We start from the raw sequence: 27,616 nt of genomic DNA on the forward strand, positions 1-27,616 counted from the left end.
GGAATAAAAAATTTAAATAATAAATAGTGGATAAAAATAATTATACCTATTAAGAAATTAACACTCATGTGAGCAAATGGGGGAGGACTAAATGGATATAGTGTGAAACTCTTCTTTGAGAGATTATGTATTTGAGAGTATCAGCTTGTTCAGAATAAATGTAATAATTTTTAAACAGTGATGTAATGTATGCATAATTTTGTGAAGCAAACTTGAAGTGTTGGATATGGTGAGTGTTTAAGATTTCTTTAGGAAGTGTTCAGTTATTTTCTTATCCAAACTGTAGATGCACGGGGAAGATTGAGATTCTCTTGAGAGAGAGAGAGAGAGAGAGAGAGAGAGAGAGAGAGAAAGAGAGAGAGAAAGAGAGAGAGAGAGAGAGAAAGAGAAAGAGAGAGAGAAAGAGAGAGAGAGAGAAAGAGAGAGAGAGAGAGAAAGAGAGAGAGAAAGAGAGAAAGAGAGAGAGAAAGAGAGAAAGAGAGAGAGAGAGAGAGAAAGAGAGAGAGAGAGAGAGAATAGAAGATTAGTATGTAAGTTTAGTTTTGTCTATTTTATACAAAATCAATCCTTTTAATGTAAAAGAATAATTGCATACAATCAACTGAACACAAGTTGTCATTATTACCTATATCCAGAGGGTAATGGAGAGTTCACACCTGTAAAGTAAATATCGTGCTAGTCAAAGCCAACTATTGGAATTTGTAGAATCAAATTGATACAGACAGCTCTATAATAGATTATCTACTCATGGACTAGCAACCAAACACAAGTCAGAGAATGAACTTGCCCACCTAAGCACAATAGAACGTTTGTCTTCTTATAAATCAGCTTTCTGTGTCAGTTTATTTAGTTGTGCTCTACTGATCAGAGGGGGGAGCACTGAATTTAACAAGACTTTTGGACAAGAGAGACATGTTCACATCACACTGAACTCTTACCTCAATGTTAAATGTATAGACACACAAAACTATCACCATGAAAGCATCCGTGTATATGGAGAGATACAACTAAGGACTGAATATCACAATGCATTTCCCTCTAGTGCATTAAAGCACAATTAGGCGCAATATATTGGATAAGAATTGAACTTGATATAACCAATTGCATAGTCTGTGATGGTATCCATAACGTAAGAACACAATAAAGCTGATTGGATTTCAACAGATTGTCAATTCCATAATCCATATCAATATTCTACAGACCCCCCCCCCTTCGTTTTCATATTTTAATGTAGTCTTTCACTTTTTGTAAGAGATGTAAATGAGAAGTGAAGATAAAAATAGAACCACTAATATCCCAACGCGACATGCGACTTGCAGTAATAACATGCCTTTAAAGCTAAGTATAAATAAGGCCTTACCAGGTGATGATCGACATGTTATAGCTTCTTCTTCACATATGAAAACTGGATATGGTGGGTTTAGTTTGGTCATTTGATATAGAAATCATTTGAGGATGGACAATCAGTTGTGGTCTACATGTTAGTAAAGAAACATGTAATCCAAGATTCTGATAGAAACTTTTCACTTCCTCTGAAAGATGGCCCAAAACAAAGTTTCCCGATATCATGGTTGCAACTTTGCCATCAAGTACTTAGACTGCGTAGATGATATCGGTAAAACATTTACCGATACCCAGTATGCTATTAATGTGATTTGGCATGCTGATTGCTGCACCGCAGATTGGGATGAAAATATTTTGCCTGCTTCGCCCCAATAAAACAAAACATCCATTGTCTTTACAAAAGTTATTTCATATTCTAAGGAAAAACATTAATAAATTTCATCAATATCTTCAGAATATTAGTAAATTTAGGAATTTTTAAATAATACTGTTAGCTATTGTTAAAAATGCCCCTAAACTTAAATCATTATAAAATCTTAATTGTATACATTGAAAAATAAGCACTTCCTTTTTATTACGAAAAATAGATTACCTAAATTAATATTTTTTTTAACTTTTAAAAATACAGAAATTAAGGCATAATGTTTCAATTTCTCTATAAATTAAAAAAAAAAAAAAAAAAAAAAAAAAATGAATTTTTGACATTTTGGGATTCCATAGAAATTCTACGCGTCGTCTTTTCATTTGTTTTGATCCAGCGGAAGTCGGTTTCTGTAACTAGGCTTTTTTTTTTTTTTTTTTTTTTTTTTTTTTATTCAGTCCCTTAAGATTTTACTAATTTTTGAAGGCAATCTCCAAAAATACCGTTAGGGCTTACAACATGGCCGCCAGAAGAGTCACGTGATCCGGTTGATCCAAAACATGAATCGCCGTATTACGAAACCGGAAAACGCAAATTTAAAGCAAACTTTGATAAACAAGCATAATAATTAAGTACAAAAACAGTTTTTCAATATCATAATAATAAATAATTTATTTAGAACGGTCATTTAATTTTTTGTTGAGAAACAATCACAGTTTTTTAAAACAGTGTTTATAAAAAATATTTTATCAGAGTTTTTCATAAAAATGGTATTTAAAACAAGGTGTTCATTTTTTTTTAAGATGTAATGTTATAAAAATATGATGTAAAAAAAAAAAAAAACAGTTTATATTTTTAATTTTCATTTTATAAATTTAGACAGAATAGATGGAGGCAATGCAACAAATTAGCTCACAAAATTTATTTGGGCCGACTCTTTCACGCCACATAAATTCATTTAAATATGAAGTGAAGAGAGCCCTTGCCCTTGATGTACCGAATTGACGACGAAGTTTTTTTCTTCGCTCGCATCCACGTATTTTCAATAAGTTGAGTATTTATAGTCGCGTCGTTAGGCTCCACAAAATTTCTTTCGTGGACAACAACATCGTGGCTGTAAATACCAAAGTCAATGTCTGCTACGGTTGCATAAGCGCTCCAGCTCCACCCATCGCTTATTATACGAGTCCCGGGTAAGATCCATTGGCGAATTATAGGGACCAGAGTTTCACGTTTTCTGTCTGGAACCTCGATCAAAAGGCAATTCTTAGAGCCTCGTTCGATGGCGCCGAACACCCAATGGCTACGTCGGACAGTTCCTCTGTGATATTTCCGAGGGTAAAAATGGCTTTCATCAATTTCAACCTCTTTTGGGGTCCAGGTCTCATCTACACCCCCCCAATTGAATTGGGTTTTGTTCAATGTACTGAGTGCGCACTTCCCTCAAAAAGTTGCACCAGTCGCTCACTGTGTTGGCACTCACCTCACTTTCTGTTGCCATAGTTTTTTGTGGAAAATCCATGCTCCACATATACATAATTATTACAATGGTTCTTAGATTGAGGTTGCTTCTTTGAAAAAAAGAGTTCGTTCTAATTGTATTACGATATCCATCGTTTCGGCAACGCCATCTCCAACCATCCTTGGATTCGGAATATCGAGCCAACACGCATGGTGACCCATAAATTTGACAATTGCATGAATTGGCTATCAGACGTCTCTGTGCAAGCCATGTCAATATGTGCACGTCATCTGGCATTGCTAACATTAGCCGAGACAATGTCATAGTTTCGCCAAGTATAGCGTTATTGTTATGAACACGAGGAACGAGGAACAAGGGTGACGTTAAGGGCCATTGATATTTTTGTAATTCTCTGAGGTAGGTAGCAGTTCCAATTTCAGGAATCGTCGTGGTTCAATTCCAGGAATTGTCATGGTTCAATTCCAGGAATTGTCATGGTTCAATTGCGTTCCGTCGACCAACCACTTGTTTGTTCTGAATAAAATACTTTTTATAAACACTGTTTTAACTAAAAACAACCTAAGATTGTTTCTCAAAGTTTGCCTATTTTTATAACAACATTATATCAACAAAAAATTAAATACAAACAAATTGTGATTGTTTGTCAAAGTTTGCCTTCAAGGCTGCGTTTTCCATTTGCACGATTCATGTTTTGGATCAACCGGATCACGTGACTCTTCTGGCGGCCATGTTGTAAGCCCTAACGGTATTTTTGGAGATTACCTTTTTGAAATAGTTTCAGAAAACTTGTATTGCTTTCAAGAGATAATTTATTTGGCTTTCAAATTTAGCTAAATTTCCGAGTTTTCAGAGCCGCCGTGAAAACATTTTGGCATTTGATGACAAGTGTGGACCATGCGCAAACATTTTGCCATGAAAAACTTTCAGGCCAAAAAGAAATTTTAAAAAGCCAAAGAAAATGCCAAATTGATTATAAACTCCAAATTGTTACACGCATTAAATGACAAAACTGAGATTATTTTTCCACCCATTTGACACGGGTCGATACACGTTTTTTTATAAATTCTTGTAAAGTTAACTTAGTTTTCTAAAAAAGATCCATTTGTAATGGATGTCTTCTGACATGAATTTTGCACCGAAAAATCTTCGTGTGACGATACTTTGTGAGAATCATTTCCTGATGACAAACACTACATTGCATTTTCGTTCTTTGAGGAAATTATGAGAAGAATCAAAGTCCTTTGTCCACTCAAATAGTTGCGTAAGCATTTTTTAAATTTTTATTACAAATGTACAAAAGAAATATTTAGTGAAGAAAATAAAATCAAAATGAATTCAAAATAAATGTAAAAATGAAATAAAAACAAGCACAAAATAGAAATATGAATGAAATTTACTCAAAAAAAAAAGTCAAAACAGAAAATATGGTTGTCTAATGTAAACAAGTTCTTGAGTCGTTCCACTTGTTAACAAATTTACTGAATTTCCATTACTAACGATTATTATTATATTGTCCAATTTCTACTGTACACTCTTTAACCCTTATACTCTAGTGGCCTCTTGGCCTTGACAAGTGGTGATGCCTATGTAAAAAAAAAAAAGAAAAAAAACACGCTCGATAAATTTGGAGTTTAAAATTAATTGGCTTTTAAATTTTTTTTTTTTTAATTTAAGTATAACTTGCAATTTCTTCGACTACTTTTCATTAATAATTAGTTTATTTCGTAATTTTCGAATGTTTTACTAATTTCGACATACCAAAAGTAGATATTCATTGGTTTTAATTGAAATTCATTAAATTTAATTCCATATTTCGATTTTCGTTCTTATGCTGAACAAGCGCAAGAAAAAAAAATTGATTTGCCAAGTGAAGGAATCGATAAAACCAGGAAGTCCTTTTCAAAATAAAGAAATCACATCAGTGACAAAAAAAAAAAAAAAAAAAAAAAAAAAGAAATCTGGATGTTCTTTTGTCTTTTGATTTTTTTTTGGTAAATTTAGATTTTTTTCTTTTAAATGATGACTTTTAAAGGTTTTCAACTATGCGAATACGAGTTGTATTATGCATTGTATTCTTTGGCGGACATCTTTTTACGCGCGTGCGCCATAAACAAATCAGTCATAGATGAATAGATTTGTTTATGGCGAGCACACGCGCGTAAAAAAGATGGCCGCAAAAGAATACAATACATAATACATTTTATATCTCGATAACTACTTATTTCTGCAAAATTTCAATGCGATTTTCGTATTCAGCATAGTCGATAGTTAAATGCTTTTTTTTTTTTTTTCGAACAAATAATTTTAAACATGTTATTGAATTAAAGCAAGTTTGAAGGGTTAACAACAAATTAATCAATAACATGTTTAAAATTATTTGTTCGAAAAAAACTATCCAATGTTGCTTTCATTACAATATTATATTAAAATTATATTTTCTTACGGAAACTTTTCAATAAATGTTTTTACAATTATATTTTGATAAATTTTTATACAGTAAATGTTTTTGTTTTCATTTCCCGTTTTCAGTAATTTATTTACTTTTTTCCATAGTTCTTTCCGGAAGTTTAATTTTTTTTTTTTTTGTTATTTCATGCTTCGGCCATAGTTTAAAATAATGGTGTCTCCCTTACATTTGCACAGCAGGTGCGTGAAATAAAATAGCGTCTCCAATTTCGGCAATAAAGTGTAGAAGCACCACAATTTTAGTGAACAACATTTTCTTACAGATGCAACTTGTATGAATAAAAAAATAGAAAAAGAGACAATCTAAATCGTAAACAAAGTAAAAAAGACAAAAAAATGATAAATAGAAAATATTTAGGAAGGGATAGAAGAATCCATTTCGGGGTGGGTAATCATTTTAGTCATAACTGCTCCTCCCCACGAGGGCAACGTTAAGCACAACGTCGGTTCTTAATGTGGAGAAGTGAAGTGCATCCAATTTTGGGGAGGAAAAAAAAAAAAAAAAAAAAAAAAACAATATATTAATTCTGCCTCAGCAGAGAAGGATTTCTTCTCCGTTAACAGAGAACTGATTCTACTTTACACTTAGAATTATTTATTTGCAAAAATATAAATTATATTTGAACAAACACTTTGATTGGAGTCAGAAATGCCGGATAAGGGAGCGTAGAAATCAATAATAAAGAGTTATTATTGGTTGATCTAGCAGAAATCAACACGAAAAGAAAAAAATGATTTAACTTTTTTTTTTCATCTATAAAAAGAACTAAACTAAATAGAAACACGGAAAATTTATTTAAAAATTAAAATGATTGGATTTATTTCAAGTTTAAAGAAATCAAAATATAAAAAACTAAAAAAAAAAAAAAAAAATTTCCTGTAGGAAAGAAAAAAAACAAAGTCAATGACGTTGACTTCAATTTTTTTAGGGATCGCCAATCTCATAGAGGATTAAAACAATATTAAATGTTTTGGCGTAATTTATATTAGGTTTAAGTATCTCAAAATTTTAATTTAATGGTAAAACAAATTAAAAAATAATTCCAACTTCTCATAATTCAAGACGAAAAAAAAAATCATTTTAAAAGACGACGCGAAGAAACAGTATTTCGGCTGATCCCTCACTTAATGTACGCTCCCTTTTTTTTTTTTTTTTTTTGACAGTCATTCCTTTACTAAACAGTGAATACAAGCATATAATATAAAAATATACTTATGACATTGTCATAAGTATATTTTTATATTATTGATTGAGCACTATTGAAAAAATATTGACAAATAAGCTACGCAAACCGTTTGTTTCATTCCCAAAACAAATTCATTGCACACACAATTACTATGTTTATAAAATTTATTTTTAATCAAGATTCCAGCTTTAAAAAAAAAGGTCGAACTAGAGTTACTCATGCATTTATTGATCCGTGCTGAAATAATAACGTTATTATTTTAAAAGCCATTCTTAACATGGGGATGGGGAGGTGACTGTGTTTTGTACCTATTCTGTACTTTAACCTTACAATTGAATAAAAAAAAAAAATAAAAATTTTTTTTTTAATTAAACTTGGAAATACGATTAAAAAAATAGTGCGGATCAGCAAGTGCATTAGCACCGAGTTAGTTTAGGGCTAAAAAAAAAAAAAAAAAAAGAAAAAAAAAAAAGAAAAAAGACAGTGGTCGGTGCTAAAATGTTATATTTAGAAAGCAATTCTTAACATGGGGAGGGTGTTTGTTTTTTTAACAATTCCGTACTTTCACCTAACAATTTAATAATCAAAAGATACCGTAAAGGTTGAATTTAACTTATATTCTAAAACATCATAACACGGTTCATATACTGCATGTGCATAAGTAAAAATAAATAAATAAGTTTGGTTCAATTTCTGTAGAAGTAAGTATCCGTGTATGGCTTACAGTCTGAGTAAATTTTACTTTTGTTTTTAAACGCCAATTATAAAATATTTCATAATACGAATCAGGAGAAAAGTATCAAAGATAAAAGAAAACTATGAAGCAAATAGTTCACCAAAAAGGATGAAAAGATAAACATGTCGCGTTATATAAAATAATTATTTAAGTTTGAGTTTCACAAGATAGGAACAGCTTGTTTTCTCTTTTTTTAATTATTCACTTTAATAACTAGATTATTGTTTACTATTGGACATTTTTTGTCCATGATTTTTGTTTGCTTGTTTGTTTGTTTGGTTCATATTATAAATTGATTATGTTTTAGTAGTTTTCACATTTTCGAGTAGGGGTTAAAAAAAACTGATTTAAAACTCCGAAATATATATTTAAAAAAAAACTCTGAATCAATTGTGCGTTTTTAAAATGAAACTATTTGAACATTTAACTCATAAAAACACATTAAAACAATACAAGCCAACAAAAAAAGGGTCAGTTTATTTCCGATTTTAAGCACCAAATCACAATTGTAATTTGGTTAAATGTCAAACTGACACTTGTATTGAGATTTATGTTTAATTTTGACAATAGATATGATCACATTTGATCGTGACGATAAATTTATGTTTTTAAATTAATAATATTAAGATAAAATAAGAATAAAAAATCCTTCAACGTTCAATGTATATTTCATGAGATGAGTACGGGTTTACGATCCTAAATTATTTTATGAAAACAAACAAATAAAAATAAAAATGAATTAAATGACAAATAACAATTATTAACACTGAAATGAAAATGTGCTATTTTTTGTGTGTGCTAAACAATTTTAAAAGTAGAAAACATTGCAAAGGAGAAAAAAATTACTTACTTGTGTTGTTGCTGTAAAAATCGTGTATTAAGTCCACATCGCAGCAAAAATAATGGGATTTGAGGAGGGGGCGATAAAAAGTTAAGAGAGAGAGAAAAAAAAACAAAGTTTTTTTTTTATATATATATATCTTTCAAATATATACACAAATAAAGTTAAAATTTAATATGTGTATCATCTTGTGGTTTAATAAAAAGAATTCCCAAAAGGAACTTGAATGAACGCGTTTTCTTTTTTTTTTTTTCTTTAAGTATTAAAATGCAAGACCTTTTTTTAGTTAATGTTGATAGCAGTTTGCGGCGACGGTAACATTGTTCTAAGTATTAATAATAATACCAAGAAAGAAGCATTAATTTCATCTATTTCTTTTTTCTGTGACAATCCGAGTAGCAGAGGAAGATTATACAACTGAGCTCATAAAACAAGTATTAAGAAAGAAATAGGAGAGATCCACTAGAGAGGAGAAGAAAAAAAAAACAGAGATCAAACATCAAAAGACGGAATACACCGCCTTGTAATTCCATGCACTTTCATCGTTCCTCCCACTCTGTATTACATACAGTCTTCTTTTTACCTCCCTCCCTCCGCCTCACCCTCCCTCTTATTTATTACTCTTTCTCTATCAGTCATTGTACCAAGTGTACCAACACCAGCGAAGCGTTCGTCATATCCGGTAAACAAGACGCAGAAAAATAAATAAATAAAATATTATTCTACTCAATAATTCAGCCTGTCTTTTATCTGATATATATTTTTTAAACTTAAAAAAATAATTGTCAAAAATAAAATATCGATATAAAAAAATCACTTTGAGGATTAAGTTTTATTAAAAAACCTAATCACGTGACGTTTTTCATTTACTCCGACCCTGTTTTGCGAAACACTGCAGACATCTTTAAACTTCGTCACGTTGAAAGGCAAGGAGAAGGCATCATGTCCGGAATTTTGACGAACTGCGTAAGACAGTCCATGTTGGCTGTGCGACAACAAGTTGTGCCGAAAGCTAATATTGTTTATGGACCACCAAGAGTTAAGATTTCCAAAGCTGTGAGTATCAATTGAAATATATGACCTGTTCATTCGGGTTTTCATATCCTGAACTTCCTGAATTTAGACGAAGGACAATATATACATTTCTTTAAAGGTCAAATCCAAGTTTTTAGAAAATAAATGAGTAAATATTAAATAAAACCCACCGACTTTTGATTCATATTTATTTAAAGTTTCTTCATTATTATTATTAACCTATCCTATTTGTCAGCAATTATGTGTTTGTAGTCGTTAAGGTTAAAGAGGTTAGGCATACTAACGTTGAAATCCGTCACAAGGACGGCCACAATAGATGTTCCGTTTTAAATTCGAATTTCTTGCCCACAGATGTTCAATGATTGAAAAACTATGACTTAAAATAAGTTTCAATTTTTTCTGTTACCCCCAAATTATTTTTTTGTTTTTCTTTAGCGGAAATTTATCTTCAAATTTTCGCTTTTCGATATCTAATCATAGCATGTGTACTCGCCTAAACATATTTTAATTTACTTTCAAAACCAACTTTGAAATAAAAATTTAACTTTATCTATCCATCTATTTAATTAATATGGCCCAACTTTTAGTAATTTTCAAAGCTAAATCCTATTTCAGTCCAGCGAATTATTTAGAGTGAATTGGACTTCAACATTATATATTTTTTAGGTGCTAATACAAAGAGTGATCCGTCCGCGCTATTTTTTAAATCGTATTTCCATGTTTAATTAAAGTTTTTTTATGTTTTTTTTTATTCATTTGTAAGGCTAAAATACAGAATAGGTACAAAACACCCTCCCCATGTTAAGAATGGCTTTTTGAATAATAACGTTATTTCAGCACCGATCACTCTCTGCATGCATGAGTACCTTTTTTATAATTTAAATCTGGTTTTAAAAATAAAATTTTTCTTCCCCCCCCCCACCTCAACAACATTCGCCTTTAAAATGATTGTTGTAGGTTTTCGAGTATGCTGAAAACGAATATCACACTTAAATTTTGCGCAGTAGTTTTCTGGATATTAAAACTTCATTATCCAATGTAATCCATAGTTTAGGTGTATCAGAATTTTTGTAGGAATTTTTGTCACCCCTAACACGAAACTGCGAATAAAATATAAAAATCTCGTAATTTCTATTTTAAAAGTGGGTAGTTTATTTTCTTTATGGATTATACTTCCAAAATAAATTATTAAAGTTGTTTTAAAAGTAATAGAAATATTTTTTTATTTTTTAAAAACAGTAATGAATTTTACGAACTCAATATTTTCCAATTTTTAACCTTTAAAAATCTGTCAATTTTTCTATTGATTCTATTTTTACGATATATTTCAATGTGAAATTTTATGCTCTTCCCAATAAATATTTTAGACAAACGTTTTTTTTTAATTCATGCCCCCCCCCCATTTCAAGTGTCTATTAAAAAGTAAATAATTAATTTACTCACCAAAGTTTTATATATCACAATAATATATTCAAATTTAAAACAAAAGTAGTTTTTTTAGAAATTTACCTGTAAAGTCCGAAGTTTAAAATCTTTTTTTTTTTTTTTTTTTTTTAACCACGTTGTTTGTTTTTTCTTTTGTTTTTTTAATGAAACCTTGGTCCTTGCTCCTTTTAATTGAAAAAAAAATTAGGGCTTGAATTACCTTTTTCGAGTAGTTATAAGCTTGGAAAGACAGGGGGTCGAATAATTCACGTCTCTCATTTTGAAATGTCTATTAAAAAGTAAATAATTAATTTACTCACCAAAGTGTTATATATCACAAATTGAAGAGAAAAGGTCAATAAATAATATATTCAAATTTAAAACAAAAAAATTAGTGTTTTTTTTTAGAAATTTACCTGTAAAGTTCAAAGTTTAAAACCTTTTTAAAAAAAAAAAAAAAAAACACTTTTTTTTTTTTTTTTTTTTTTTTTTTTTAATGAAACCTTGGTCCTTGCTTCTTTAATTGAAAAAAAAAATTAGAGCTTGAATTACATTTTTCGAGGAGTTATAAGCTTGGAAAGAAGGGGTGGAATTACTCACTTTTTCACGAAATCTCTGACACACCTATCCATTGTTTTTACTGGTGGTCATGTTTTTCCCAACTAAAAAGGGCTGACGTACGTCTATGAGATTGCTCTCACCTCTAAATTCCACAATTTACACTTTAACTTTTTTCACGTTAATCTTATCGATGACAAACTTTTAGATTAATAAAATATTTTTGACTTTTATCGTATGGGGATCAGTTTTAAGTTATAAGTTCTACTAAATTGAACACCCACTTTGTGGACATCATCGAGAAAAAGTGGTGACTCACGTGACCAGTGAATATTTAGGTGTATCAGAATTTTTGTAGGAATTTTTGACACCCCTAACACGAAACTGCGAATAAAATATTAAAAAAAAACTCAATTTCTCTTTTAAAAGTGCTTTGTTTATTTTCTTTATGGATTATACTTCCAAAATAAACTATTAAAGTTGTTTTAAAAGTAATAGAAATATTTTTTTTTTTTTGTGCAAGTCTATAATTGGTCCACAAATAATCTTTTTTACTATAAAAATCTGTAAAAAATCTTTCTAATGCACGTACTTGTCACTGCATGAAAATGTCATATTCCAAAAATCACGTAAATCGATCAAGTAGTGTTTTTTTTATTTAAGAAAATCAAATATTATCGGACGATTCATCGAAGAAAAAGCCACGCGCCATCTTGTTTGAGAGATAACGCCACTAACGACCCCTGGCGGAAATATGGGTCAACAAGGGCAGTACATGCAGACCATCGAATATTTTATCAATCAAGTACTTTTTTTTTTTTTATTTTATTTTTTTTAAGAAAATCAATTTTTACGATTTCTAAGGATAATAAATAAATAAATTGACTTCTTTTAATAAAGAGAATGTGTCTTTGGTTTGTATTACTTCATAGATTCGAAAAAGTTGTCAAAAAACAAATGTTATCAAAGGCAAGATAAGTTACTTGTCTACTTAACTGAATAATTGTTTTGTGTTTTTATTCAATGTAACATGTTTATTCAGTTCGAAACATATACAGTATTTACCGATGTATTGGAAAATTTTAAATGGCGCCGGCTTCTCTGTTGAACATGGCATGTTTGGGAAAATGAGTTAAAAATAAAAAATATACAAAATACTGTTAAAAACCCACCGAATATATGTCAGCCTATGTCACGGTAACATATTGCGTGACTTTCTAACTGTATTTTGTCTAGTTTTCTTTTATTTATAACCCCTTTTCCCAAACTTATCGTGTAAAAGAGTCGGACGCCATTTTAAATTTTCCAATACATCGGTTATGTTTTTTGAGCTGAATAAACATGTTACATTAAATAAAAACGCTAGAAAATTATCCAGTTAGGTAGAAAAGTAACTTATCTTGCTTTTGATAACATTTATTTATTATATATTTGTTTTTTGACAACTTTTTCGAATCTGTGTATAGTAATACAAACCCAAAAAGGGTTTTCGACATTCAAAAAAAAAAACTAAAAAAAACTAAAAATAGTCGATGGTCTGCCCTCCGCATTATCTTTAATAAAAGACACATTCTCTTTATTAAAAGAAGTCAATTTATTTATTACCCCTAAAAATCGTAAATTTTTTTTTTCTTCAAAAAAAAAAAAAAAGTACTTTGCTTATTAAAGTCTGTTTTCAGACGAACAAAAAAAAAACTAGTGTTTTCCAGATTCTCTTTATTAAAAGAAGTTAATTTATTTATTTATTATCCCTAAAGAAGAAGAAGAAAAAAAAAGATAAAAAGAAAGTACTTGATTGATAAAATATTCGATGGTCTGCATGTACTGCCCTTGTTGACCCATATTTCCGCCAGGGGTCGCTAGTGGCGTTATCTCTCTAACAAGATGGCGCGTGGCTTTTTCTTCGATGAATCATCCGATAATATTTGATTTTCTTAAATAAAAAAAAAAAAACTACTTGATCGATTTACGTGATTTTTATAATATGACATTTTCATGCAGTGACAAGTACGTACATTATAAAGATTTTTTTCAGATTTTTATAGTAAAAAAGATTACTTGTGGACTATTTAAAAACTTGCCCCTTTTTTTTTTTTTTTTTTTTTTTTAAACAGTAATGAAATTAATTGAATTTTACAAGCTCAGTATTTTTCAATTTTTAAACTTTAAAAATCTATCAATTTTTCTATTGATTCAATTTTTACCATATTTTTAGGGTTAATGTGAAATTTTATGCGCTTTCCAATAATATTTTAGAAAAACGTTGTTTTTTTTTTTTTTCACGCCCCCCTCCCTCTTTTCAAGTGTCTATTAAAAAGTAAATAATTAATTTACTCACCAAAGTTTTATATATCACAAATTGAAGAGAAAAGATCAATAAATAATATATTCAAATTTAAAACAAAAAAGTGTTTTTTAGAAATTTACCTGTAAAGTCCGAAGTTTAAAAACTTTTTTACCACGTTGTTTGTTTTTTTTCTTTCATTTTTTAAATGAAACCTTGGTCCTTGCTCCTTTAATTGAAAAAAAAAATTAGGGCTTGAATTACATTTTTCGAGTAGTTATAAGCTTGGAAAGACAGGGGGTCGAATTAATTCACGCCTCTCATTTTGAAATGTCTGTTGAAAAGTAAATAATTAATTTACTCACCAGTGTTATATATCACAAATTGAAGAGAAAAGGTCAATAAATAATATATTCAAATTTAAAACAAAAAAAAGTAGTGTTTTTTTTTTTTTTTTTTTAGAAATTTACCTTTAAAGTCTGAAGTTTAAAACCTTTTTTAAAAAAAAAATCAAGTTTCCCTAAAGTTCATCTTCATCAGTTCCTCCGATGTTTTCCTTGGCCTTTCTCTGTGTGTTGAACCTGCTACCTTAATTGTTGTACATCTAACCCAAGAAGTCTCCCCCATTCTTTCAACATGGCCATACCATAGAAATCTATTCTGCACACATTTCCCTATACTGTCTAAATTTAATCTTCCACTGAGGTCATCAGATCTAAGCCTATGTTTAATACTAAGATTCTCAGTTCGGCACACATATCAACACTCAGTGAACAAAAAGTTTTTAACTGCAGTTTCATCCCGAACAAGGCACAGTACCACTTTTATGGAGGGGGCTACTATCTGGGGAAAAATATGCAGGGAGTTGAGCAGCAAGATGTTTATTTAAATTATACTTGAACTTCTGCATGTCAGTATAGTCAGGGAAGCAGTGACCCAGAAGAGAATTTCAAGTCTGAGGGAAGAAACTAATATATATCATTATACCACTTGAAAGTGTTAAACATTTTTGTCTTTATTTAGTAAAGGCAGAATTTCCTTGAATTTACTCTATTCATTCCTTCTTGCTATAATGTCAAAATACAACATACCTATTTAAAAAGAAATATTTAGAAATATCTGAAATTAAAATGGCAAGAATCAGATTTTGCCAAAAAAATTTTTTTCTGCAATTCATAACTTAATTTGTATGAACATGTAATTAATGAAATAACATTTGATAATAAGCAAATACCAATCAGCCTGCATAGACATGTTCTTCTTTACTTGCCTTATGAGGGGAGAATTAGATGTAGGTTATTTTTTTTTACATGAGGACCCCTTCCTACAAAGCAACTCTGGATTGAAACAAAAATTAAAAATATACTTCAGTCTAAAAGGACTTCTCCTTCACTAATCAAGGACGGAATAAAAATGTTATCTTATCTAGTAAATAATTCAAGAAACTTTCTTCAAAAGAACGGCTCAAATAACTTAAATAACCACAAATAAATGAAAAAGTGTACTAAAAATCTAAGAAAATCACTCTCGCAAATCTCGCTCTTTAAAGATTTCTTAACAAAGAAAAAATTTAAAAACTCTGATTTAAAAAAAAAAAAAAAAAAAAAAAAAAAAAAATTACACTGGGATGATTTTTAATGGTTGTTAGGTCATTACACTCTAACAGATAAACATCTGCTCTTCACTGTGATGTTGCAAATATTCTATTTGTAATTTCAAATGGTTATAAAGACAACTAGATGCTAAACACATTCAAACTTTGTTAGAAAAAGATTTTACCAAATGAGCAAGAAAAGATATTTGAGATGTATCCATTCAATCTTCAGGTTTTGTGATGCAAAGCAAAAATGAAGACTTTCTTTTCTTAATAAAAAATTTTAAAAATTTGTACCAATTTAAATGGTTCCTTTTAAAGTCATTGTTCATAGAAATTGTCGGAAACGTAATTTTGTATAAACTAATTAATTGCTTGAATGCACAAATATATTCATTTTAAACTGTATTATGCCAACCTAGAAATGAATACTTCCAAATAAACACATTTCTATTACTCTTTTGTGGAAATGTTTTGTTTTAATTTGTGGAACAGGTGCAATGAAATTGCAGGTGTTTTTATGTGTGTATAATAAATAGCTTTACCTATCTGCTGTTGCTTGGAAAATTTTTTTCCATTTTTTTTTTTCTTTTTTTTTTTTTTTTAGTTCAAGTTTTTTTTTCAATTGTTTCATTCTACACTATATAGCATTTGTAATTTTATTAAATTTACTATTAATAATAGTAACAATGTCGATCATGTAAAGGCAAGAAACTCACAATGTTTGTAATATACTAGTTCAGTCAGAAGTTACAGAGTAAAAAAAACCCTTTCAGAATTTGATATCAATAAATTTTATGTTTTACTTAATTTGATCAAGTAGGGTTTTTTTTTGGGGGGGGGGTTACAGCAGAAAAACATGTTTTGGGATGTAATTGGAATCGCATACCCCACCCCATTGTATTTCGGTAAGGGTCAATAAGTTTGAATAATGTATGAAGGGAGTAATGATATTTGATTGTATCATTTTGCAAGCCTCATTATCACTTATAGTATTATGAAACTTTAAAGCAATAATTCAGATTGAACAAATCTGAAAAATTCAAAACATTTGAGTATATTACATTTTTAGTTGTTCGGGCAAAACGTTGGTTGGATTTTAAGAAGTATTTTTTTCTTGACCATTTAATTTTATTTCAAAATACATGTCGCAAAATCACCTATAAAAAAGTAAAAACTTACACGTTTTGGCAGCAAGATTTCTTTGTATGCCTTCACGTATGAGTCTTTCGTATCCGGTCTGATACAGAAATTATCAGAATGACATTCTCAAGGCCAGTACCATAGTATTGAAATTTAATTAAACTTCCAAATATGGCTATAATTTGGTGAATAGATTTTCTTTTAATAGTTTTGTCTTCACAAATAGGATTCTTTGAGAGTGGTAACTGACTACTAAGTTAAGCTTGACCAGTACAGAATGAGTGACCTTTTGGAAAGATCAGGTGCTTTATATAACAAAAATATCAGTACTTTTTTGTTTTACATCAACACCAGAGTTAAACATCCTAGTTAAAACAGAAAATAAAACTTTAGGAAATATTTTTAATGATAAAAAATTACTGATCAACAAAATTCACGAAAAACAATCCAGTAGTTTTGTAATTAAGCAGTTCAAGTTTCAATTCATAATGTTCTATGTGAAAGATACTATTTTTCTTTGGGATTTTCAGGAGAATTGATCTATTTCCTTAGATCATTTGCTATCAAAATAGCATCCTTTACACAGAATGAGACTTGAGTAATTAAAACTCAAATTTTGTATACAATTACAAAATTTAATTTATTTTTAAGTATTTTAGTGTTATTTTTACTTTTACTAGTATATTTAACTTATTGTCAATGAAAAGAAGCAGCAAAATATCTTAAAATTTAAATAAATGTTCAAAAACATGATTTTGACATAAAATGAGTCAATAGTTGACCTGCTGTAAAACATAACGACTGGTTGCAAAGAGGGAATTCTCAATTTTTTCACATATGCTCACATGAGCATATGAAAGACCTGTTAAACAAGTTGGCTTTGTAAGTCCTAAGTATGAATGTGGAAGGCCATTAGTTGGTGATGTAATTAAAATCTTCCAAATGATGCCACAAGGTCAATACTTTGTCTATTTCAATGATAGTAGCTGTAGTACGACTATCTGAGATTCATTCGATGAATAATTTCATGAAATGAACCACCTTGCTTGTAGGATTTAGCCTCATTGAATTAGTTTCTTTGGAGATATATCTATGTTGATAAACTAGTCCACTTAGAAGACAACATTCAATGCATTATTGCCAAAATATAGCTTAATTTAATGCGTAGAATTTGCTCAAAATATTTTTCTGTGATTTATTTTAAATTAAAGTAAGTTGCCTAAAAAAAAAAACGCTTTATATTATGAAAAATACAAAAAGATTTACATTATTTGAAATATCAAATGTTCTTGTAATGCTTCAGATAATGTAACTGCTGATCTTTAGATGCATCTTGTTATCACTCTGGAATCTGTACTGATTTTGAACAGAACTGCCTGTTTAATTCACTTTCTTTTGTTCCATCAGCCATGATTGAGTGGAAGTAATTCATAATCTTATTCTTAGTTTCACTCCTACTGAGGTTTTAAACTTCAACCTCCAGAAGATTGTAACCTTGAACTGATTATAACTTAGCATTTTCATCCATTGTGCCACGAATCCTTGCAATTCCAGTTTGACTAGTTGCAGCTGAAGAAGGTTGGGGGTTACATCAACCAAAATATGAGAATAACATCAAAGATAAGAATAATGGTTCAAATAATATAAATTATCAACCCTCATAAAAAAAAAAAAAACCTTCAACATAAAAATAATTTATATGTAAAAAATTAAACGCAAAATTCCTAATGTAGGTTTTGCGTTTATAGATAACATTATCCTTTGTACCTTATTTGTGATGCGTGTTCATCTGTTGCTACTAGATATTTTTTTCTTATTTTAATTTCTATTTTTTTGTTAGCTTTGAAATTTCATTAAAAAACACAAAATATATTCAGTTTAATGTCTGTTTTACATGAAGGCATGTTGGACAAGATAAATGAAGCACCTATTTTCTATTTTGTTTACCTATTTTGCTGTGACAAACTTTTAATATTTTTCCACATCCAAAAACACTTTGGAGTTGTTCCTCTACATGCAAAATGACTCATCAAAATACATGAGTGTTTTTGATTTGAAAAAAAAAACATTAAAAACTTGCTGGAATTTAACGTAATATTGTTTATATATGCTTTGTTGTTACATGTTAACAATCATCAAACTTTTACTTTGAATAGTTTGCACTATATATATAAAAAAATATAAGCATAAATGTTAGTGGTGGGACAATGAATCGGAATCGTTAATCGTAAGAATCGTGTATTTTGGAGGAATCGGAATTGCATCGTTAAAAAATACCTTAGATTTACGATTTTTTCATTATGATTCTCTTATATTTTTAAGTTGAACTGTTTGTTTGAAGTGAGATTAATGCTGTCAAAAATTTGACAAAAACGTCATAGAACTTTTCATAACATATTTAATGATTTACAAGAATTTTATTAACTACTTTAAAGGTAATCTTTATTTATCTTAATGAGTTTCGAAATTTCTTTTCATTTTTTTAATTAAAAAATTTATTTTTTTTTTTTTTTTTACCATTAGCATAACTTTTATATTTCACCATTTCGTTTTTTAGTAATAAATGCTTCTCTACATTAAAAACCGACCTTGTGTCTAACTTTGCCCTCGTGGGGAGGCAAGTAAATAGGAAGTAATATGGTGGCTGAAAAACGTTTTTTGACCACTATAAAAGCATTACAATATATTTAAACCCTGAAGAATTTCCGCCATGCGCACTTGTTGTTCTAAGTTAACTAACCACTACTTGTGTTTCAAACTTAAAAAAAAAAACGCTTTAAAATAGTAAAAACACTAAAGCTTTTTTCGTTTTGGAAGGGAGGTTTCAGGCGCCCCTATTATCCCAAAGAACCAGCTATGTAAACACTTCGCAATATTTTTCAATAATTATTTTAAAAAAAAAATTCTTTATAATCAATTTTTATTTAAAATTTAAGAAATTTTCTAAAATTTGTTTATATGTGTTTACATTTTGTTTTTAAGTAAAATTAAGAAATTAATTTAAAAATAGTTTATATCCATCTTCATTCAAAAGGGTTACTTTTTGGTAGCTTCACTAGTTGTTAACCTTGCGGGGGTTTATGTAATTATTAACAGGAAAATTGGTGGAAGTCAAAATGGAATCCACGCCATTTTTAATATTTTCAAGTTTGATTAAAGTTTTACGATACCCTTTTATTTATTTATTTTTTTTGGCTGGATTTAACAAATAAAATGAAAGGGAAACAAAACAAAAAAGAATTTGGTACTTATGCACTTATGTTACTGTTATTTTTTTGGGGGGGGGTTAAGTGCCTCGCCCAATGTTTAAATAAAAATGTTTCAAAATTATCTAATATTTTTTCACTTTTCATGTTATAAGCCTCTCTATACATGGCCTCATCGACATGAGACCATTTCATTTCTCCTAATGATCCCGATATGTATTTCAGTCTTTTAATACGAGACCAGTAGGCTTCAATATTGTTGGTACAAACACCAGTAAGCGGATGTACAAAATTTTGTGAATAGTTTAGTCCCGTGAACATAATTAAATTTGAAAATAATATTTAAAAATAGCGTGGATTCTATTTGGACTTTCAATTTTCCTGTTAATACAGTTAGATAAACTCCGGCAAAAAAAAAAAAAAATATCCATCCCCCAAAAAAATAAAATAAAATCATAACAAAAATCATGCGCAAATTTCAAGCCAAAATAAATTAAAAAAAAAAAAAAAAAAATTGGTCACACACGCAAAAAATAATAACTTCACCCTCGGTCAAACAACGTACAACATTGGAGCTGATGCATATTTCGCTACAGGAGTAACATTCGAGTACGTCCGCCCTTTTTCTTTATATTTTTTAATATATAAAATAACTCCTGAAATTGATTGTTATTAATTTCATGGTTAAAATATTTGTTTTGACTTTTATTTTCAATGAAAAAATTTTTACGAAAAAAAATAATTTCGTTTTTGAAATTCCCTTAATTGGATTTCCACTTTTTTGCTGTACCAATTTTTTTCGCTACACAAAAACTTTCGATTATATAATGGTATATTTCAAAACAACAATTCAATTGGAATCGTACTTGGTATCAGAATCGTTAATGAACATTTTCCTGGAATTGGAAAAAATTTAGAAAACTTTTGTACCTATATATATACACACACACATATATAATGTCAGTATTCTATGCAATAATTGCAATTGAATATACATTGGTAAAATTCAACGTGAACTTAAAAGTTTGAATATAAAATCGATTTCTGAAGTACATTATTCTTATATTACATGATCATTTCTTCAAATTTAACGAGTCTATTGACTAGACGCGTTAAATTTGAATTGTACTTTGATTTCTTGAATTTATACACATCACAACCTCAATTAAACAACAGCTTCTACAATTTATCTTAAGCAAACTAATATAAACCAAACAAAATTTCAGTTTAGATCCAGGTTAGTTATTTTTACAACATATTCCGAACAAAACCTTGTATATATATCATCAATATTAAAAACTTTTAAATAAAAAAAAAAACAAAAAAAAACTAATACACTTCATAAATGTCTTGCATATTCTGAATTCTAACATCTCTCTATCTATACACAGTATATATATATATATATATATATATATATATATACACAGTTGAATTTTTTGTTGCACTTACATTAAGAACCTACCTTTTCTATTTAAAAATTAAAACGGACTTAATATTCTGTCATGGGTATGCAAGTGACTAGAATGTTTACTAATTTGTGTGTGTGTGTATATATATATATATATATATATATATATATATATTATTTTTTTTATTTTTTTTTTTTTTACATGTCGCCACTTATTAAGGCCTGGAGGCCACTCGGGGATAAGGGTTATTGCATGTACAGTAATCAATGGGATAATATCATAATCGTTAGTAATGGAGATTTGATCAATTGGATTCCTTAAGGAGGCGGTTTATCAGGAATTTGTTTTTGGACTTGAAGACCTCCAAGTTGTAGTCAGGTAGGAAACAGGCAAATGGAAGAGGGTTCCACAGGCATGCACTTCTAAGAAGATGTGTTCATGGAACCTAGGTCTTGATTTAGGCACAGATAAAGAATGGGGAAAATTATTGACAGTGGTTTAAGCTAGACAGGTGTTTTTCATTGAAAGATTGGCGAGGGGACCAGAGATTGGAGCTCAGACTAGCACTTGCCATGGAAATAACAATAAAACAGACAGGCTTGCAACGTCTCGTCTGTGGGAGAGAGGTTGCAGGGAAGAGAAAAGGGCATCCCCCACTAAGTTACAAAGTCTATTTTGTTCTCTGTCAAGGCAGGATAAGCTGTTTTTTGTAGCTCCTGCCCAGATGTGGCAGTAGTACTCCATTCTTTCAAAAACTTTAATTTATTATTCATTTTTCATGGTTCCTTATTAGATGATTGATTTGATTTAACTCTTACGCTTTGTTACAGTTATGCATAGTTTCTACATTGTGCATAATTGCATAGCATTTAGGATGAAATAGTTGTAGCATGTGCACATGTATTATATATTACATAGAAAAATGAGAGCATGAAAAGTAATATGGGTAAGATTAAGCTTGGAAAAGTAAAAGAACTAGTTGTTAAAACTGGAAAAGAAAGGACTATATTCTAGTAAAAATATAAATTTATGGCTTAAAATATTGCATTAAGAATTTTTTTTAAATTCAATTTATTATATATAAATTATAACTTATATAAATTTCAAAATATAGCTGAGAAAATGACCTATGAACTGTAAAAATTGTTTGAAACTTGGTTGCAAAATGAGTGAGCAGTGAAGCTTTAAAGCTAAATGAGTAAAACTAACCATATATTCAAACATGGTAGTGTTTGAATGAGGTGTGTGTATATATATATATATATATGTGTGTGTGTCAACGGTGTGAGTTCTATTATAGAAGCATTGATTAAATTTGAATAAAATAAAACCTGCATCAAGTGCGCTTGAAAGCCAAATCACAACACAATATTAGGAAAATAAACATATTTTACTTGCGTGAAATTTATAATTTAAATATTTCAGTGTCAAACTCCATCCTCGGTATGTAGGTTTTTTTTGTTTTTTTTTTTTGCCATGTAGTAAAGTTGAAGAAAAGTCTGTAAAGATCTGCGCATTGTCTCTCAGCAGTTGTATTTTGAAATGTTGAAATGGTGCGTTGGCTACACAAGATTAACGTCAAGGATGTGAGATTAAACCTCTTGGCTCAAATCTTTGAAACGCGGCTTAATATTTTTCCTCTCAAAGGAGCAACTAAGTTTTAGTGAAGAAATCTGTCTTTGCACAGAAATATACACAAGTTTGTATAGAATCTTGATTTTTTTTTCTTTTTCTTCAATGAGTGCAAACTCAATGACCATTTAAGAGAATAGAGTATTTTGATTGAATGCAGAAAAGTAGTAAATCACATTGGATATTTTTTTTTTTTTTTTTTTAGGGGGGGGGTATATCTTTATATAAATATAACTCAAGACTGAGTGGGTGTGGAGAAATGAAATGAAAAAAAACTGATGTACCAGAACAATGCAATCAAATTATCTAATACATAAGTTAAACTTAATATTTTCTTTTTGTATTTTAAAGATTGCCTCCAATAATGTTGGCTAAATGCTGGATCCTGAATATAGCAATATTTGGGAGTAAATGTTGCTTTTAAAAGGATACCCTTGATTTGTGTGGACAGATTTCCTATTTTATAAATATTATTTATAGAGCTGGAACATAGAATAGACTTGAATAGGATTTAAATTTGCTTTGAAGAATAACAATCACTTAGTTTTTGTTGTTTTAATCCTGTAACTATGTAGAATTTTGGTGAGCCATCCTCTTAAATAATTCTGTCAAATTTCAGCCATCATTATAAATGTTCATAATGTCTCACCATCTGTATGACACTCATTAACCTTTATCCTTGAGTGGCCTATGGACCTTGATAAACAGTAACAATAGTACATAAAAACAATTAGTGCAGATAGAGCATGATTTTCTGTAGGAATGAAACCTGGACACCTCAGTGTAGTTCACTAGAAGTCGTATGAAAATATATCTACAGCAAGTTCTATTCAAGTGTGTGTATGATTATTTCATGTATATATGCAATATCGCCTTTATAATATTAGATGTATATACATGAAATAATAAGTCATACTCGTATAACCCTTATCTTTGAGTGACCTTAATTAAAAAAAATAAAATATTTAACTTCTGAATGACAATTTGGATCTGCTGTGTATAATTGTTGATTCTAAAGATTTTGTATAAAAATCTATCTTATATTATTTCTTATACTAGAATAAAAATATTTGCTTTTTGTTAGTCTATTTTTTAAAATTAGATACAATGTTCCAGAAGTCTTAGACACATTTGGACATTGAATATCATTTTCGTCCTTATATCAGCTAAATCAGATTTTTGTAAAGTCCGTTTTTCTTGTGCTAAACAGTTGCTGTAGGGATCTGAAGTTTCTAACTGACTCTTCTGATTGGTTTATGGGGGATCTGCAATAATGTTTGATTTGATTTTATTCAATGTAAAGAAAAAAATGATGTGGTATTGCTACTTCTAATAGAAGTAGCAATACCACATCATTTTTTTCTTTACATTGAATAAACCTGGGCAACACCAGGTATCTCTGCTAGTTTTATATAATTGAAAAAGAAAAGGGTAATAAAAAAAAAACAACAAAAACAAATTGAAGTATAGAAATGTAGCCCATGGCGTTTGAATCTGGCATTACTAAAATATCAAAAGTTGAAAATTTGAGTTACTGATTCTCTATTAAAAAAAATGTATTCTTTTTGAAAACTTTGAAGTTTTTTTTTGTTTTTCTTATATGAAAAACAAATAAAAAAAATGTTGAATTACCAAATCCTTAAAATAACATTACCATCCACTTGAACTTTTTTGTTTTGAAAAGTAGACTTGATTTAAAAAAAATATATATATTTTTTTTGTTTTGCTTTGAATTCCAGGAAAAATATGGTATGGGAGCCGTAATGGTATCTTGCATCATCTCTCCAGCAGCATACGTCCTTGTCAACCTAAAAAATTACCAAAAGAAGTAATGCTATCCCAATATTAGCCATCTTTTAGTTCTTCAATCTTAATTAATGATGATCAACAGGTTGGCTCCATCAACACCGGACAATGCCAGATTCTGTGGCTGCACTACTTTTCGTGGCACAACTTTGCTAAAAAAGGGCGTTCATCGTCAGTCTTTCCAACCTGCCATCACCATTGATTAGGACAACTGGAGTATTATGTATACAAATAAAGATTTTAATTATTCTTTTTTGTTTTTTCATTTTTCTTATAGCGAACACTTTTTTATAACTATAATTGTCGTTTTTGTCATTGTTGTAATCATTGATAAACAAATTGAACTTCTGCACAGAGCTCATCATGCTTCAAGGTTTGGTTGAAGTCCTTCTTAATCATGAATATTCGTTGATCTGCAGAATTGTAAGTGCTAACATTTCCAGTCCTTCAGCCATTATTCTGCAACATTGAGAAATTCACATTTTAATCCATTCAACTTTATTTCTAGGCCAAGTCTAAAAATATGCACATTGTTGGGAAAGAAAAAATCATTCAAAATATAATTTGTAAATGCTATCAATCGAACTTATTTTACAGTTAAAACAGTATTTACTTCAAACAGCTGTAAATGTAAAATATAAATGTCTTTGAGACTCAATTTTATGTGTGACTTTAGTTGCTTTAAAAAAACAATCTTTGTACAATTTCAGGAATTTATAATTAATCAGACGATAACATGGTGTACTTTTCTTCTTCAACCAGTTGAAGTGGAAACAGTAAAGTTGGGTGAAGTTTCTTAAAAAATAAGATTATAAAAAAAAAACTTCTCAGAATTATTACACAGCTGTACATGTGTTGCCATATCTGAGTATGGTTGGCACAAGTATTAAATATGCGCACACAAAAAACACACATACAAGCACAAAAAACACTGGAAAGAAAACGCACACACAAACACATACACACGTACAAAAACAAACACGCACAAACTCACGCAGACGCAGAAAAACCCATACACACACAAACACTTAGAAATACACAGGTGCATGCACACAACCAAACTCACGCACATGTACATAAAATGTCAATTTACAGTTATGATTAAATGTTAGTCAAACAATATAGCATTATAGTTAACTGTAAAGAAATAAAACCAAAGAAAATAGCATTGAGTGTCTGCTAATGAGAATCAAAGTAAGAAAAGAAACTCTGCTAACCGTAAATTTTTTTTATTTATTTTTTTTTTTCAGTGATTGTATTTTTATAGAAAAAACTGGAAAAAAATTTTTAAAAGTGAATGATGTGTTAAAAAGCAAACTAAAATAAAAAAAACAGTAGAAAATAGCATCATTGACTGTTTGGTACAGAGAATCAAAGAAAAAAAGAAACAATGCTAAAACTAAATGTTAATTATATTTGTATCGCACTTTTTTTTGGGGGGGGGGTAGTTTTGTAGTGACAATGTCTTTGTAGGTAACGGTAAGAGTATTAATATGTAAAATTACGATTATGACCTGTTAAGATTTTTTTGTAGTTGGTTTGATATTTATAAAACAATTTTTCATGTAGAAAGATGCCATGTTTGTGAAGGTCTGACGTGTTTGTTTTTTGAATAAGTTTTTATTCCTGAATAATTGATCTGTCAGTTCTCGGCCAGAGAAAAGCCGGAAATTTTAAAGGGAGAAATTATTTTATAATCGGTAACTGGAAAGATAATGGTATGTATATGATGTAAACAAAAATGCCAGTGCATGTTTGGACTATAGTGTGATCAGCTGCAAATGAATTGTTACATTTTCTTTTCCATACTCTATACATTAATATTAGCCACAATTTCTTGCTAAAAATAAATGAACCTTTTTAAAGAATTTTGTATTTTGAAAAATAGTTGAATGAATCTTTAGTATAGTAAGTTTGCTGTTTTCTTTCTCCCTTTTTGTCTGACAAGTTTTTTTTTTTTTGTTTTTTTGTTTTTTTTACTGTTGTGATGGAAAGAAGAGTGTGTATGTATGTGTGTATATATATATATATATATATATATATATATATATATTTGTATATTTTGGCAGCAAGTCATTATTCAAGCACGTCTGAACACAACTGAGTTCAAACATTACCATGTTTGAATATATGGTTAAGTGTCAGTTTTAGTCATTTAGAACTGCTTTAAAGCTTCACCACTCACTCATTTTTCGACCAAATTTCAAATATAGATCACCTTCTTGCATATATTGTGAAAAACTTTTTTCAATTTTTGGTTAGTAAAACAAGTTATAAATTTTCTGGTGTTCAAAACTGTAAAAAAGATGTAAGATGAGCGACGTTTTTTGTGACTGGTTTCCATAGCAACCATGCCACTTCAGTGACTACTGTTGCTATTAATTCACTGCTATCTCAAAAAGAAGTAACAATTGAAACAGAATGAAAGGGAGATAATTGGGGGTATTTTATTGAAAGCAAGGGAGTGCTGTACATTGTTATTACATATGTGCTTATAATAAGACAAAGAACTGAATTTGTTGGAAGCCTGGAAGAATCATGGATAACAATAGAAAAATGCGAGCATGAAAAGTAATATGGTTAAGCTTAAACATGGAAAAGTAAAGGACTAGTTGTTAAAACTGGAAAAGAACAAGATATTCTAGTAAAAAAATATAACAAATTTATAACTTAAAATATTGCAATTTATAACATTATATAACCAATTCTTAATGTTGCATCAGTGTGGCTGGACCAGCACCTTTCTGTAGCCGTCTTTATTATTGATTGAAGGAATATCATTCTCTTAGATTTATTTTGCCATCTAATTTACATAAGTTTGTTGTGTGTACAAACATAAATTAAATGACTATGCTAAAAATAAGTTATTCTTTCTTTAAGTGCTCTCGGATATTAGAGTGGTTGAATATGCATGACTGGATAAGAAATCCATTGATAGCGAAGAGACGTGATTTGTTCAATTAATTATGAATGACTGCTAGATTCTATTTTAATTTTAATTGATGACATTATTTCAGCATGGATGATGTTAGCGGATTTCTTTCAGAGATATCTTCAACCTGATTCGATGTCATTCCTGTGTTACATTTATAACCGATTTGCC

At 29.5% G+C, this 27,616-nt stretch overlaps 1 protein-coding gene and 1 long non-coding RNA gene across 2 annotated transcripts in view; one reads left to right on the plus strand and one right to left on the minus strand.

The window, feature by feature from the left end:
* The window catches only part of LOC145260588 (BTB/POZ domain-containing protein 7-like), a 328,060-nt gene extending 319,127 nt beyond the window's left edge, over positions 1–8,933 (minus strand). The window contains exon 1 of the mRNA XM_080118864.1: positions 8,428–8,933. The gene's annotated coding sequence lies outside the window, so the exon portion shown is untranslated. The remainder of the gene's footprint in view (positions 1–8,427) is intronic.
* A 192-nt stretch (positions 8,934–9,125) lies between these two features.
* LOC145260589 (uncharacterized) lies at positions 9,126–24,762 on the plus strand. Its single transcript, XR_013864337.1, has 2 exons — positions 9,126–9,474; positions 24,447–24,762. It is a non-coding gene; the product is annotated as an uncharacterized LOC145260589 (long non-coding RNA).
* The last annotated feature ends 2,854 nt before the right edge of the window (positions 24,763–27,616 follow it).

The sequence above is a fragment of the Euprymna scolopes genome, chromosome 36 (assembly GCF_053919585.1).
Source record: "Euprymna scolopes isolate OS-2025 chromosome 36, ASM5391958v1, whole genome shotgun sequence".
Classification (NCBI taxonomy): domain Eukaryota; kingdom Metazoa; phylum Mollusca; class Cephalopoda; order Sepiida; family Sepiolidae; genus Euprymna; species Euprymna scolopes.